The 12192-nt window shown below is 36.9% G+C and overlaps 1 protein-coding gene across 3 annotated transcripts in view; it reads right to left on the reverse strand.

Annotated features, from left to right (window-relative positions):
- The window catches only part of MGLL (monoglyceride lipase), a 187432-nt gene that overhangs the window by 28366 nt on the left and 146874 nt on the right, over positions 1–12192 (reverse strand). The window lies entirely within an intron of this gene.

A 12192-nucleotide genomic window follows, 5' to 3' on the forward strand; every position in this document is an offset into this window, starting at 1 on the left:
TCACACCCCACTTGTGCCTCAAGCCATCTGTCCCCATTAATCAACAAAAGAAAGTAGATTTAAGAGTTATGATGTGACTTTTTTTTTCTTACCACCACCTGATTTCCTTTGGATCCTGAGCACACAGACACTGGGTAATATGTACATGGAAATATATACTTACCTATATCCTTGTACCTAAACATGAAAGATTATCAACTGTTCCTTTTTTAAAACTAAAATATTTAGTGAAGCAAAGTGCCAAAGAACAATGTCATCTTCCCAAAGGATAGTAAATATACATGAGAGCACAAAGATGATAATGAAAACAAATCTTAAAGTGATGATTAGTTTCTGCTAAGGTTCAGAAGCGAAATTGCCCAAACCAAACTCCAGCTGGTTTGTGAGAGTAAATGGAGAAAGAGAGTAGGGCTATGTAATGATGACTAGAGAAACATTTCCATTCTCATGAAATTGACTTACTCCCTTATCTTTCTCTTATTTTATGCATAGAGAAAATTGAAAACAGCAAAATCTCTTAACCACAGGATTTTTTTTTTAAAAAGAAGAGATCTTTATAGAATAAGAAAAAAGCTAATTTCTTTAAGAAAACTACTACCTTCTAATTCTTTATTATAGCAAATTTAATAATCCATCTCTTATGATAAGGATGTATGAATCCTCATCAACACAAGATTTATTAGGCACTGAACAACCCCACTGCTAGGTGGGACATTTCAAGCTCCTTGTGAAGCTAGATCTGCTTTCAATGGTCCATTACTTTCTTGAGCACAAACAGAAGGGATAATTATGATAATGCATCACTCGTAGTACTGCAGGAAGAGGGTGGATGGGTCACTGAATCCATTTAAGTACTATATCTTTTGAAAAAGACACATAAGGTAAGTCATTTTCTCTCTAAAGTGACTGGTGTGAGCTAATTCCTGGGGGTGAGGGAGCTGCTGAAAGGATTCGGGGCTGCTTCCTCAAGAATGAGGTCATAGGAGTGGAACTTACAACCACAGCTCTTAGAGGTGAAGGCTGGTGGAAATGCTGGTGTCATAGCAACAAGAACTGCACACACAATTATATATGTATATGAGAGCTAGCATCCCTCCATGACTGCAATGTGAATGAAGAAGTTACAGTATTTGTTAGGGGTCTTTCCAGGAAGGGCATTGGACTGCACATGAAATAGGGGGAAGGAAGGAGAAAAGCATTTATTAAGTTCCTACTTTGTGTCAGGAATCATTTGCTATACAAATATTTTCTCATCTGATGCTATAACAGTCTTGGGAGATAAGCTACTCTGACCCCTATTTTACAGGTGAGGAAACTGAAGTAGACAGAGACTTGGCCAATGTCACATAGCTATTAAGTCTCCCAGGCTGGATTTGAACTCAGATCTTCCTAACTCCAATTCTATCAACTGTGCCCTGCTCCTGCACAATAATGAGAGATAGTACTTACTCTCAAAAGAAATCAAGTTTTCAGAGGGAGAACTTAGCCTTAGAGCAGGAATGTTTTTGTCAAATGCAAACAGCATCCCCTACTCTACTTTCTCTCACTATTTAAGATTTTTATTCTCAAAAATGTTTTATCTGTTTCATTATCATCACACTTTGGATTGAAAGAAAATGGCTGCAAGTAAAAGGAAGGGACATTAAGCAGAAAGAGTAGAAGATGCCAGGAGCTACAAAATGAGGAAAGACACCAATGAGAGGGCTAAAGGTCCCGAGAGCTGAGGAGAGCAGTAAGGCAGGATACCAAGAGGTAGGAGAAGAAATGGACACCTTCAACAATGAAGTGAATTGTAATCAGATGCAGCTGCAGTGAACTCAATGGCCTTTGCTGCTGCTCCTCTCAAATCATTAGTTCCCAATTCAACAGCTGTTCCTCAGAGTCTCCGCTGCAGATTTAAAGAAGAAAGAGAGACAGAGAAGAGAATGGTAGAACGTTGGTGGTGGTGGTGAAGCTCACCCAAATAATGAATGGACTCCAATGAGCTGCTTTGGCTGTGGCTGAGTGCAATATTCCTTTCAAGTTGTACAATGATTCCTGGAATAGTAGTGGAAAAATCCCAAAAAGCTAAGTTCAGCAAGTGGCCAGCACCATGGATAGGTAACTATCTCCATGAGAAGAGAATCTATCCATAAAGCCAGTAAGTGTCTAATACAGAGAAATAACAAGGCAGGCTACAAATCTTCTTGATTATATCTGTTCATTTCTAGCATTGATTTTCTCTGCCTATTAATAATGTAGATGATATCAGAAATGATAATGAAAATGTTGAGATCATTTAAAGCAGCAGCTTCATGGGGAAAAGCTGGACTTATATCATTATGCCCAATGAGGTCATATCCAGAAGAATATAAATGTTTTTTCCTTCCAATTTGTGCATAAAAGGGCTGTTATCCATGAAAGAAGAAACAAATTTCCACAAACCAGAGAACTTGGGACTGAATAAACGAATTCAGCCTTCTGATTAGTGAAAAACTCCAGCATTGCGGGGAGCCCTTATACATGTTTTAGAAAATGAGTTCTGGAATAATGATTCAGTGGTATTCTAACTTGTTCCTGATATCAATGAAGTTCCTGCCACTCCAAGTACTCTATCCATTCAAAAAGCCTATTGATCCAAAATTTTAATAGCTCCCTAAGATCATTTTAAAATCTCTGATGGCAGAAGGCTTGACACGAGGAAAGGTAATTACAATAACAATAATTCTAAATGGATTGGATAGGAATAAATGGACAAGCTACAAGAGTGATTATAGGAATTTCAGAATTTAGAAATCTCAGAGGATCTGGTAGTCTTCAACAGTCATAGTATCATGTAACCTGCTTTATTAGATAACAGTCACCATATTTCAGAATTGTAAGGGGCCTTACAAATTATTTTATTCCAGCAAGGAAACAGTCCCAGGGAGAGAGATGGTCAGGGATTGAATTCTAGATATTCAAAGAATTGACCTTCCAGACACAGAAAGTCTTGAGAAGACATGGGAGAGACATAGGACATGGTAGATGCCTTTCAAATATTTGAAGAGCTGTCCTATAAATAAGAAATTAAATCTGTTCTCTACTTGGTCCCAGAGGATAGAACTAAAAGTGGTGGATGACAGTTGTAAAGAGGTAGATTTAGTCTAGATTAAAGGAAAAGCAAAAAATCTCCTAACAATTAGAAGCATTCCAAAATAGACCAGACTACCTTGGGGGAGAGAAAAGTAGAGGGTTTTCCCTAATTAGAGGTCTTCATGCAGGACAGAATAGAGTTCTTACTGAGGTGCAGATTGGGTGAGATCACCTTAGGGGATTTCTTCCAACTTTGTGATTCTGTGATAGAATGTCAGAATTGAAAGGAATATTAAAACATAGAATTTTAGAATACACGAGAGGTGGAAGATCATACATTTTAGATCCTAAAGAGATTGAATGAGATTACAAAACAAAGTACCTGAATGGGAAGGATTTCAGAATATGCAGAGTTAGCACAGAAGAAAACCTTTGAATGGAGAATGTCAGAACTCCTTCAGAATCATCTGATCATATCCCCTCATTTGATAGATGAGGAAATTGAGGCTCAGAGATTTTCTTAGAATCATATAACAAATCAATGGCAGGGTCATTATTAGAACACACATCTCCTGACTGAGTCCAGTGATCTTTCCATTGGATATTCTTCTTGAATGTAATGGATCACCAGATAGTCAAGTTACATGAGAAGTAAAAGTATACCCTGTACTCAAAAATAACATTTATTCATCAAGTATGTAAGGCCCAGGACAGGCTTATGCTAGAAAAAGGATCCAGCTAAATTTCCTGGAGAACCAAGTTGAAGAAAAGAACAATATTCATAGAGAAGAACTGTGAAAACTATATCCAAATCCTGACTGAGAAGGATATATTCTTAGCAAAATCATATTCAAATGACCCTCAAAGTCTGGAAAACTGGATTCTAAGTTATAAAATAGACTCATGAAGGTTAGAGGTAAAAATACATTTCATATGTCTCAATCAGTTGTACAAAGAGGCTGCCAAAGATGAAAGATCATGGTCACAGCTGGCCTACTGAGATTACTATGTCCAAATTCACTGGAAGAGCATCAGAGATTGGTAAGGCTCTTGGATGAAGGCCAATCAGAGGTAAAGATCTCAGTAGAGAAAGTAACTAACTGTTCTAAATGGAGTGAAAGGGAGGCTAACTAGGGATGAAAGAAAATGGTTGGGATAAACATGAGGGTAAAATGAGATGTGTGGTATCTGCCACATGGATGATTCATGGATGCTGTTTTAATGGGGACTTCAAGGAACCTGCTTTATCAAAAAAGTTCTTTGGTTCAATCTATCAATAGAGTGCTAGCAGAGGCCATGTTTTAAAAGTAAGGTATGAAGGAACAAATTTTGGAAGTCTTATTTTCCAGCTCTCACGGTGAACACCTAGACTGCTCTGGCCCAGTGGGAAAGATGACACAGAGATAAGGGAGAGACTTTTCATATAAATGATGAGAAGACTAAAAGCCATATTATATGACAATCAATTGAAGGAACTTCAGATGTTTAGACTGGAGAAGAGAAAACCAAAAATTTCAGAGGAACAGAGATAGAGACGATGAATGGAAATCATTGTGAGGCAGATCAAGATGAAGAATTATTGGAACTGTCTGAAAATGAAATGGGCTTCCTTAGGAAATATTAGTTCCTCTATCACTGGCACTTGAGGATTTTGTAGAAGGGACTCATGAATAAGGCAAGGAATCGGATTCTGTGAAGATTTTTTCAATCCTGAACTTTTCTTCTGCTTAAAGACTCCAAAAGTAAAAAGGGCATCTAGGGGTATGTTAGTAAATGTTTAACACTGCATACATGACACATTTTAAGTGTAATCTGTTATTAATATTTTTCCATCACTTTTTAAAATCTATGACAATCCACAAAAAATAAATGAAACATGATTTTACACTTTAGAAGTTTTCTCAGAGTTGCATAAAATATGTTGGCCTTCTAGACTAAACATGAATGTATACAGAAGGGATTGAATTCAGCCTATGCTTGATAAGTGGAGCTGCAGGGTGGATTGGCAAAGAATTGCTTTTTGTTGTTTTTGTTTGATTGTGTCCCCTTCTTTGAGGTCTTATTTGGGATTTTCTTGGTAAAGATATTGGAGGGGTTTGTTATTTTCTTCTCCAGCTCATTTTACAGATGAGGAAACTGAGGCAAACAGGGTTAAGTGACTTGCCCAGGGTCACATGGCCACTAAGGGTCTGAAGCAGGGTTTGAACTCTGGAAGAAGAGCCTACCTGGATTGTGCTCTAAGCACTATGGAGCCATCCATTGCTTTACTCTGCTTAATGCTCTAATCCAGTTATTATCAAACTCATAAAGAAAAAGGGACCATTACACAGATTTCTGCAGATCATATATTGTCTTAGAAAAACACATAAATGTTGTCTGTGTTCTATTGTGTTTTTATTTATATTGTTAAATATTTCTCAATTCCATTTTAATCTGGTTAGGGCAGCACTCAGGAATGTTGTAGAAGTTAACTGGCCCAACGGTCTGAGTTCTAGCTCTTCTATTAACCAACCATGTGGCAATGGTTGCTTTGGCTAAAGGAAGGGGATTAGGGGAAATCTTTAAGATCTTTGGAAACTCTAACATTCTCTATCTGATGAAATATTTTAATAAGGAAAGATTCAGCAACTATACTAACAAATATCTACAAGATAACATATAATCTATAAGTAAAACAAATAAATGAATAATAAAATCCCAGAATAGGAAGAGACCTCAGAGGTCACCAAGTTTAATCCCCAAGTGAGTCAGAGCTAAGACTAGATTTCAAAGAGATCTTACTACCTCATTATAGATATTATCACAATTAATGTATTGAAATGGATTTATTCTATCAATAAACCCTTAACAAATGCCTATATTTGCCAGACCCTGTTCATAGAGCTACAAGGGACATAAATAAGAGCATACTGGTAAATATTCAACAATCAATTCTCTGGGGAGTGTGGGGGTGGAGATAGCATGCTCAATTTAATTTGCATTAACTTTTTCTCCATCGAATTCTTGAATCTAGATAATCAACAAATAAATCAATCCCTGATTTGTAGGGTTAGGTGACATCTGAAGTGAAATTTAACAATTGGATCTCAAGTTGAATTGATATGAACTGGGTTCAGTGTACCTTTGGATATAAATAAGAATATTAGGTCATTGTCCTTGGTCCTCAAGACATTCACAATCTACTTTTTAATATAATTCAAGACAATTCAATAAACACTTATTAAACACCAATTATGTATCAGACACTATGCTAAGTGCTGGGGATACAAAAAGAGGCAAAAAATAGTCCCTACCATAGAAGAACTTCAGATCTAATGGAGCTTACCAAATAGGTAAAAAACAGCACAATGAGAATAGTAAGGAGGGAGGAGTTACATTTGATTGGAGGAGATCAGGGAAGGCTTCACATAAACATAGGGAGGATTTGAATTGGCTAAGATAACAACTAAGGGATTCTATCTACGGTAGAAGGTCCTGTGTGAACAGAGACAAAAAAGCAAGGGAAGATCCTTGGTCCAATTTGGTTATAGTTAGTAGCCAAAATAAACCTCAAGGATCCATATTTCACTACTAACTAGCTAGGTCCTTACAACTTGATTACCACCTTCCTTTCAGGGTTCTGGGGATACCCCAAGATATCAGGGGATGATTCTCTAATGCAATGACTCTAGTTCTCACCAGGGAGCCCCCTCCCAAGATTATCAGTTGAAAATCAATTTTGTCAGGGAGAAGTATTTATTAAGGAAGTACAATAAGAACAATGAGTATAAAACATCTGTCAAAAGTCTATCATAATTTCCAAAAAGCATTGAGGCCAGAGGAAAGTGAGCAGATGTGGCAAGGGGTAACACAGCTCTGGAATGTTAGAACCACTGCCTTTTATTTGTGGGATGCTCAAAAGTTTTGGTTAAGCGTGGCAAATTTGCACTCATCTTCCTAATCCTAATGCAGACACTGTAATTAGTTGACGTGAGATATGGTAAGGAAACTGAGGGAAAGATCAACCAGCTTTCTCTTGAGGGCTCTCCTTCCCCACCTGCAAGGCAGTTCTTTCTCATGGGGTTTGGCTGAACACCATGCTTATTCTAACCTTTGAATGAATCCAATTCCAGCTAGTTTTGCAATTTATATATGACTCCTGGGGGATGGTCAAGTTTCCTTGGACTATACAAAACATGTGTTCTTGTTTAAAGGACATTTTTCGTCTTTAGGCTAAAGACTAATTGATTGATTAACAGATATGTTCTTAACTAGTTAAGGTATTAAGGTTAAAATGGGATGAGGTGGTTTTCAACCACCCTATTCTTACAAAAGAGTTGACTACATACAGCTGTGGAAAATAAAACTAGATTGGGCCTGGATTACAAAAAATCCTGAATTCCTACTATGGATTCTGGGATTTATTCTGTAGGCAAAGGGTGCTGTTGCAGGCTCTGAGTAGGGGGTTAATTCTGACAAACATTGACATTTAAGAAATGAATAGTACCTACAAGAACCACTAAATTTTTAGAGTGAGAACAATGATGTCTTTTGGACCTCTGGAATCGTCTTTAGGCACACACAAATTTTCATTTTGACAAAAGCACTATTTATAAATAGTTGTTATTGTTGTTGTTAACACTTTTGCAATTTATATAAATTCATCAGTATAGGAAACTTCCAGTGATAGATCCCCTTAACCAATACAAGGAAGAGACTTACAAATATTATTTTAATTGATTTCCACAAAACTCTGTGAGATAGGAGCTATCATTATCTCCATTTTACAGGGGAAGAAATCAAGTCTTAGGTTTAAGTGCCTTGTCAAGGATCATACAGCTGAGTAGCATCTGAAAAAGGACCTGAATCCAGATCTCCTTGATTTCAAGAGTATTTCAAACACTTTATCCACTATACCACACTGTCTTCAAATTATATTCTCTACAACTATAAAAGATAACAGCATCTATAGAAAATGGAGAAGGGACTTGATGGAACCACAACAGACTTGAGCTGGTCAGAGACCATTGGATCACTCTCATTTTTTACATATATATGTGTGTGTGTGTGTGTGTGTGTGTGTGTGTGTGTGTGTGTGTGTGTGTTATTAAACTGAGAGGGGAAATGGCCTTCCCTGAGTCACCTAAGTCCCATCAATGCTCAATTTATTAACATTTTTAATTTGGTACTTATATAAAATACCATTGTTATAAGTCATTAGTGTTTCTTTTAAAATGGCACAAAATTAAAAGGAAATATTCTTTCAGATAACATATTTTTTTTATTCTTTTAAAAAAGTGTCAGATAATCTGGACCGTGTCCATTATTTTCTTCCAGCCCCTTTCACTTGAACTGGAAAATCAAGATTTTACAGCATATAATTGATACCCAAAATGCCAGGGTCTCATTTTAACAGTAATTACTTTAGCACAGAATTCAATATAAGGCAGATTTGGTCCTTGCTGATGATTGCAAGCCTTATGACCTTGTTATAACCCTCTTTCACGTATGGTCAGATCTCACTTCATGGGCCCTGAGATTCTAGTGCACTTAGTCTTTTGAAAGTGTTAACACATCTTCTAAAATATCTCAATCATGAATTAAGGTGTGCCCATGAGCAAGCAAGTGTTGCGATTTAAATCACTCAAGGGATACCAACACTGAGAAGGTCATAAATCCATTGACACACTCAAAGACAAGAAGACCTGTGCCATTTCTGCAAAGTGATTGGTGGCAGTTGATGTCTGCTTTTTGACTCTGTCCTCCCCAATGCTGTGCTTCTTATCTCCTTTGGAGTTTTCATTTGTTCTTTCATGACTGCAACAGGATCCCATTGTCGCATTCTATAGTTCTAATTTGGGGGTTCAGATAAATAACCTTCTACAGAAAATCAGTTATATTTACCACAGCTATGCTGAAGGTACCTACCTAGACACGTAGCTCCCAGAATAAGTTGTAATATTCCAAAGGATTGCTGATCATATTCATTTAAGAGTTCCCTCCAATAATATGCTATCCAAACCTTCCCATTTGGGGTATGACTCTTGGCCACGTCATCCCATAAGTTTGTCAGGGGTCTACCCAATGTGTAGAGCCTTCCTTGCTTTCTTCTGATAGTACGAGAGTGCCATTATTACAGAAAGCTGTGCTTTTATCATCTCTTGCCTTGTCCACACGACCACCCTACCATTTGTTTCCATCTTATATCATGATGTTGCCATTCTTTAGCTATCTTTTTCTTTGATATTCTTCATTGGTTATATGACTCCTCCTCCTCACACATCCCATGAAGTTCTTTATATAATGCAATCTCTCTTAAGGACTTTGGAAAAATTGATTGTGTGACATGGGAGACACCGGACTACTCAGCATGGCGGGCCCGCATCAGAGAAGGGGTTGTGCTCTATGAGCAAGGCAGAATTGAAAAATCTCAAAAGAAATGAAGGTGAATAGTTAGAGAATCCAGCCCAAATGTTCCTGTGGACTATTTGTGCCCAAATTGTGGGAGAGTATTTCAAGCAGTCTGATCAGCCACAAATTGGACACACTGTAATTTGACTCTAACAAAGTGATGTCATTTTGGTCCTCTTTGAGAATGAAGGACAACCGCCACCATTCAATAATAATATTTAATTCTTCAGAGTTACTTCCATATCTTGTTGCCTTACACTAGATATTTACAAGATAGGCCTTTGATGCCATGGGAAGCTTGGAGTCATTAAAAAAAGCTTTGATACTTCCCAAAGGTGATCTAGTCTGCTCTCCTCTTTCAGTTTAGTTCTGGATCATTGCCGTCTGTTCCAACAAAATCATGGCTTTCCAATCTCACTTAATTCTAATGAATCCTTCTGTTAATTATCTACAATTTATCCTGTACATAGCTTATTTGTACATAGTTATTCAAATGTTGTCTCACATTCCCAGTGCTTGACACATAGTAGACAGTTAATAAATATTTATTGGCCTACTGTGTGAAATCAGGATGTGAAGACTGCCTAATCTGAAGGAACTAAGTGAACTCTTGATGCCTCTAGGTAAAATAATTTGCTAGTATAATTTTTGATTCTCCATTATCTGTAATTTTTTTCGTTTTTACCTTCCTCGGAATACTCTGGAGGAGCTTGCTAATTCTCTGTGATTCCTCTTTGAATGTATCAATTAATTTTGTGAACAATTTTATAGATGAATTAACCTCTCTAATTTCTTGGTATAATCACCTTATACCGCACCTCCCATCACTTGATTTTGTGCCTCCCTTTCCCTGATTCTTCTCATCCCAAGATTTAAAAATCTTGTTTTGTTTTACTTATTTAGCTTGTTGTCTAGAAAAGACTTAAAGTCAGCGTGAGATTCTCTGATAAAGCTAAATACTTTTATTTATATTTTTTATATTTAATATGTATTTATATATTTTATTTATATGGTGAAATACACCATGCCATGCAGTCTTCAGAGTAATGGTGGATTATTTCTCCCACATATAGGCAGTAGACAGTCTTCATCCACTTGGAGTTCCCTTTGTGGATAGTCAGGAAAAAAGTTGTTGGGTTTTTTTAAAAAATAATTTCTATAGGTATATTGGTTGATAGTTGTTGATAGTTTCTTTATTATCTTTTTTGGTATTAATAAAGATGAAAAACTTTGTGTGTGTGTATGTGTTTTGTTATCTTCCCCTGGCACATCTTAACCTCTATTTGCCACTGAAGAAAGATTGTTTCAGAGTGAATGTAAATAGCATTTGTTTCTGTTTTGTCAGATCTGTTTCTGTTTTGGAAGACCTTTCTGTCTTCCCCTCCCAGACTGATTTTTTTTTTAACTTGGTAAGAGAGACCATTCTTTGCAGCAAGTATAATCTAACCTTAATCACTAGATGGGCTTTGCTTCACTCAAATTGAAACCTGTTAAAGATCTTAGCTTAAAAAGGTCCAAAGTCTCCTACTGCAAGGGGGCATATTTAGTCATCCTGATCTATATTTTGTCACTGGACCCAGATGGCCTCGGGGAAAGTGAGGCTGATGATCTAGCCCAGCCCTCCCTCACTCAAATTTAATTTACTTGCAAGTCACAGGATCACCTCCCTGACGTCATGGTCCTCTTCAGGAACAAAGGTCAAACAACAACCTTTGTGAGTAGAACTGGAACCAATCAGTTGGGCAGTACAGCCAGGTGTAGTGCTAAGCATTTGGTGGGGAAAGAAAGGCAAAAGGCAATCCCTCCTGTCAAATGGTCTAATATGGGAGATGACATATAAAACGAAAATGAAAATTAGGGTTGAGTGGGAGACGAACTGTAGTGGGTTTGGAATATAAGGAATGAAACTTCTATGTAGTATGCTTTGAGTTACTCTAATTCTTTTTTCCCTAAATCATGCTTTCTCACTTAATTCTTGACATCTTTACACTTTCCTACTTGCCTTGAAGTTATGGAGTATCACGATTCAGATTGACTTAATTGGGAAAGTCTCATTCAGTTCTTTATAGAAAACCTTTACTTCAACCTTAGCACAGATATATGTATATTTCTATGTACATGTAGACAAGAATATGTTAGATCTGTAATTTCATTTGTTTAAGAAATCTTGGCAAGAAAACTTTTATCTGGGCATACTGGCAATTGCTCCAGAACCTACAGTTTTAGATACATAAATAAAGCATTTATTAACTGATTACTGTGTGCCGGGATGCTATAAAATTAAGTAATGACTTTTCCATGATCATATAGCTAGTATGTCCTATCTGGAAGCCAGATGTTCCAGACCTCAAGGTCCAGACCTAACCAGCAGCAAACGGACTCACTTGCTTCTTACTATATATGCTAAATTGAGGTGGTATAATGGATAGAATGATGAATCTGGAGTCAGGAAGACCTGAATTTAAATGTGACTTCTGTCACTTACAGCTGTGTGATTCCAGGAAACTCACTGAAATTCTTTCTGCCTTAAGTTTCTTCAGTTGTAAAATGGAGATAAGAGCAGTATCTGTCTTTCAAGTTGATATGAGAATCACATGAGATAAAAATTTATAAAGCACTTAACATAATTCCTAACCCAGAGAAGGCATTTGATAAATGTTGGTTTTCTTCTACTTACCTAAATGAAGAGTTTGGTCTTTGCACTTAACTTAAATGGTTCACCAAGAATCAATCTATTAATAGTATAGT

Source organism: Antechinus flavipes, chromosome 1, assembly GCF_016432865.1.
Source record: "Antechinus flavipes isolate AdamAnt ecotype Samford, QLD, Australia chromosome 1, AdamAnt_v2, whole genome shotgun sequence".
Taxonomy (NCBI): domain Eukaryota; kingdom Metazoa; phylum Chordata; class Mammalia; order Dasyuromorphia; family Dasyuridae; genus Antechinus; species Antechinus flavipes.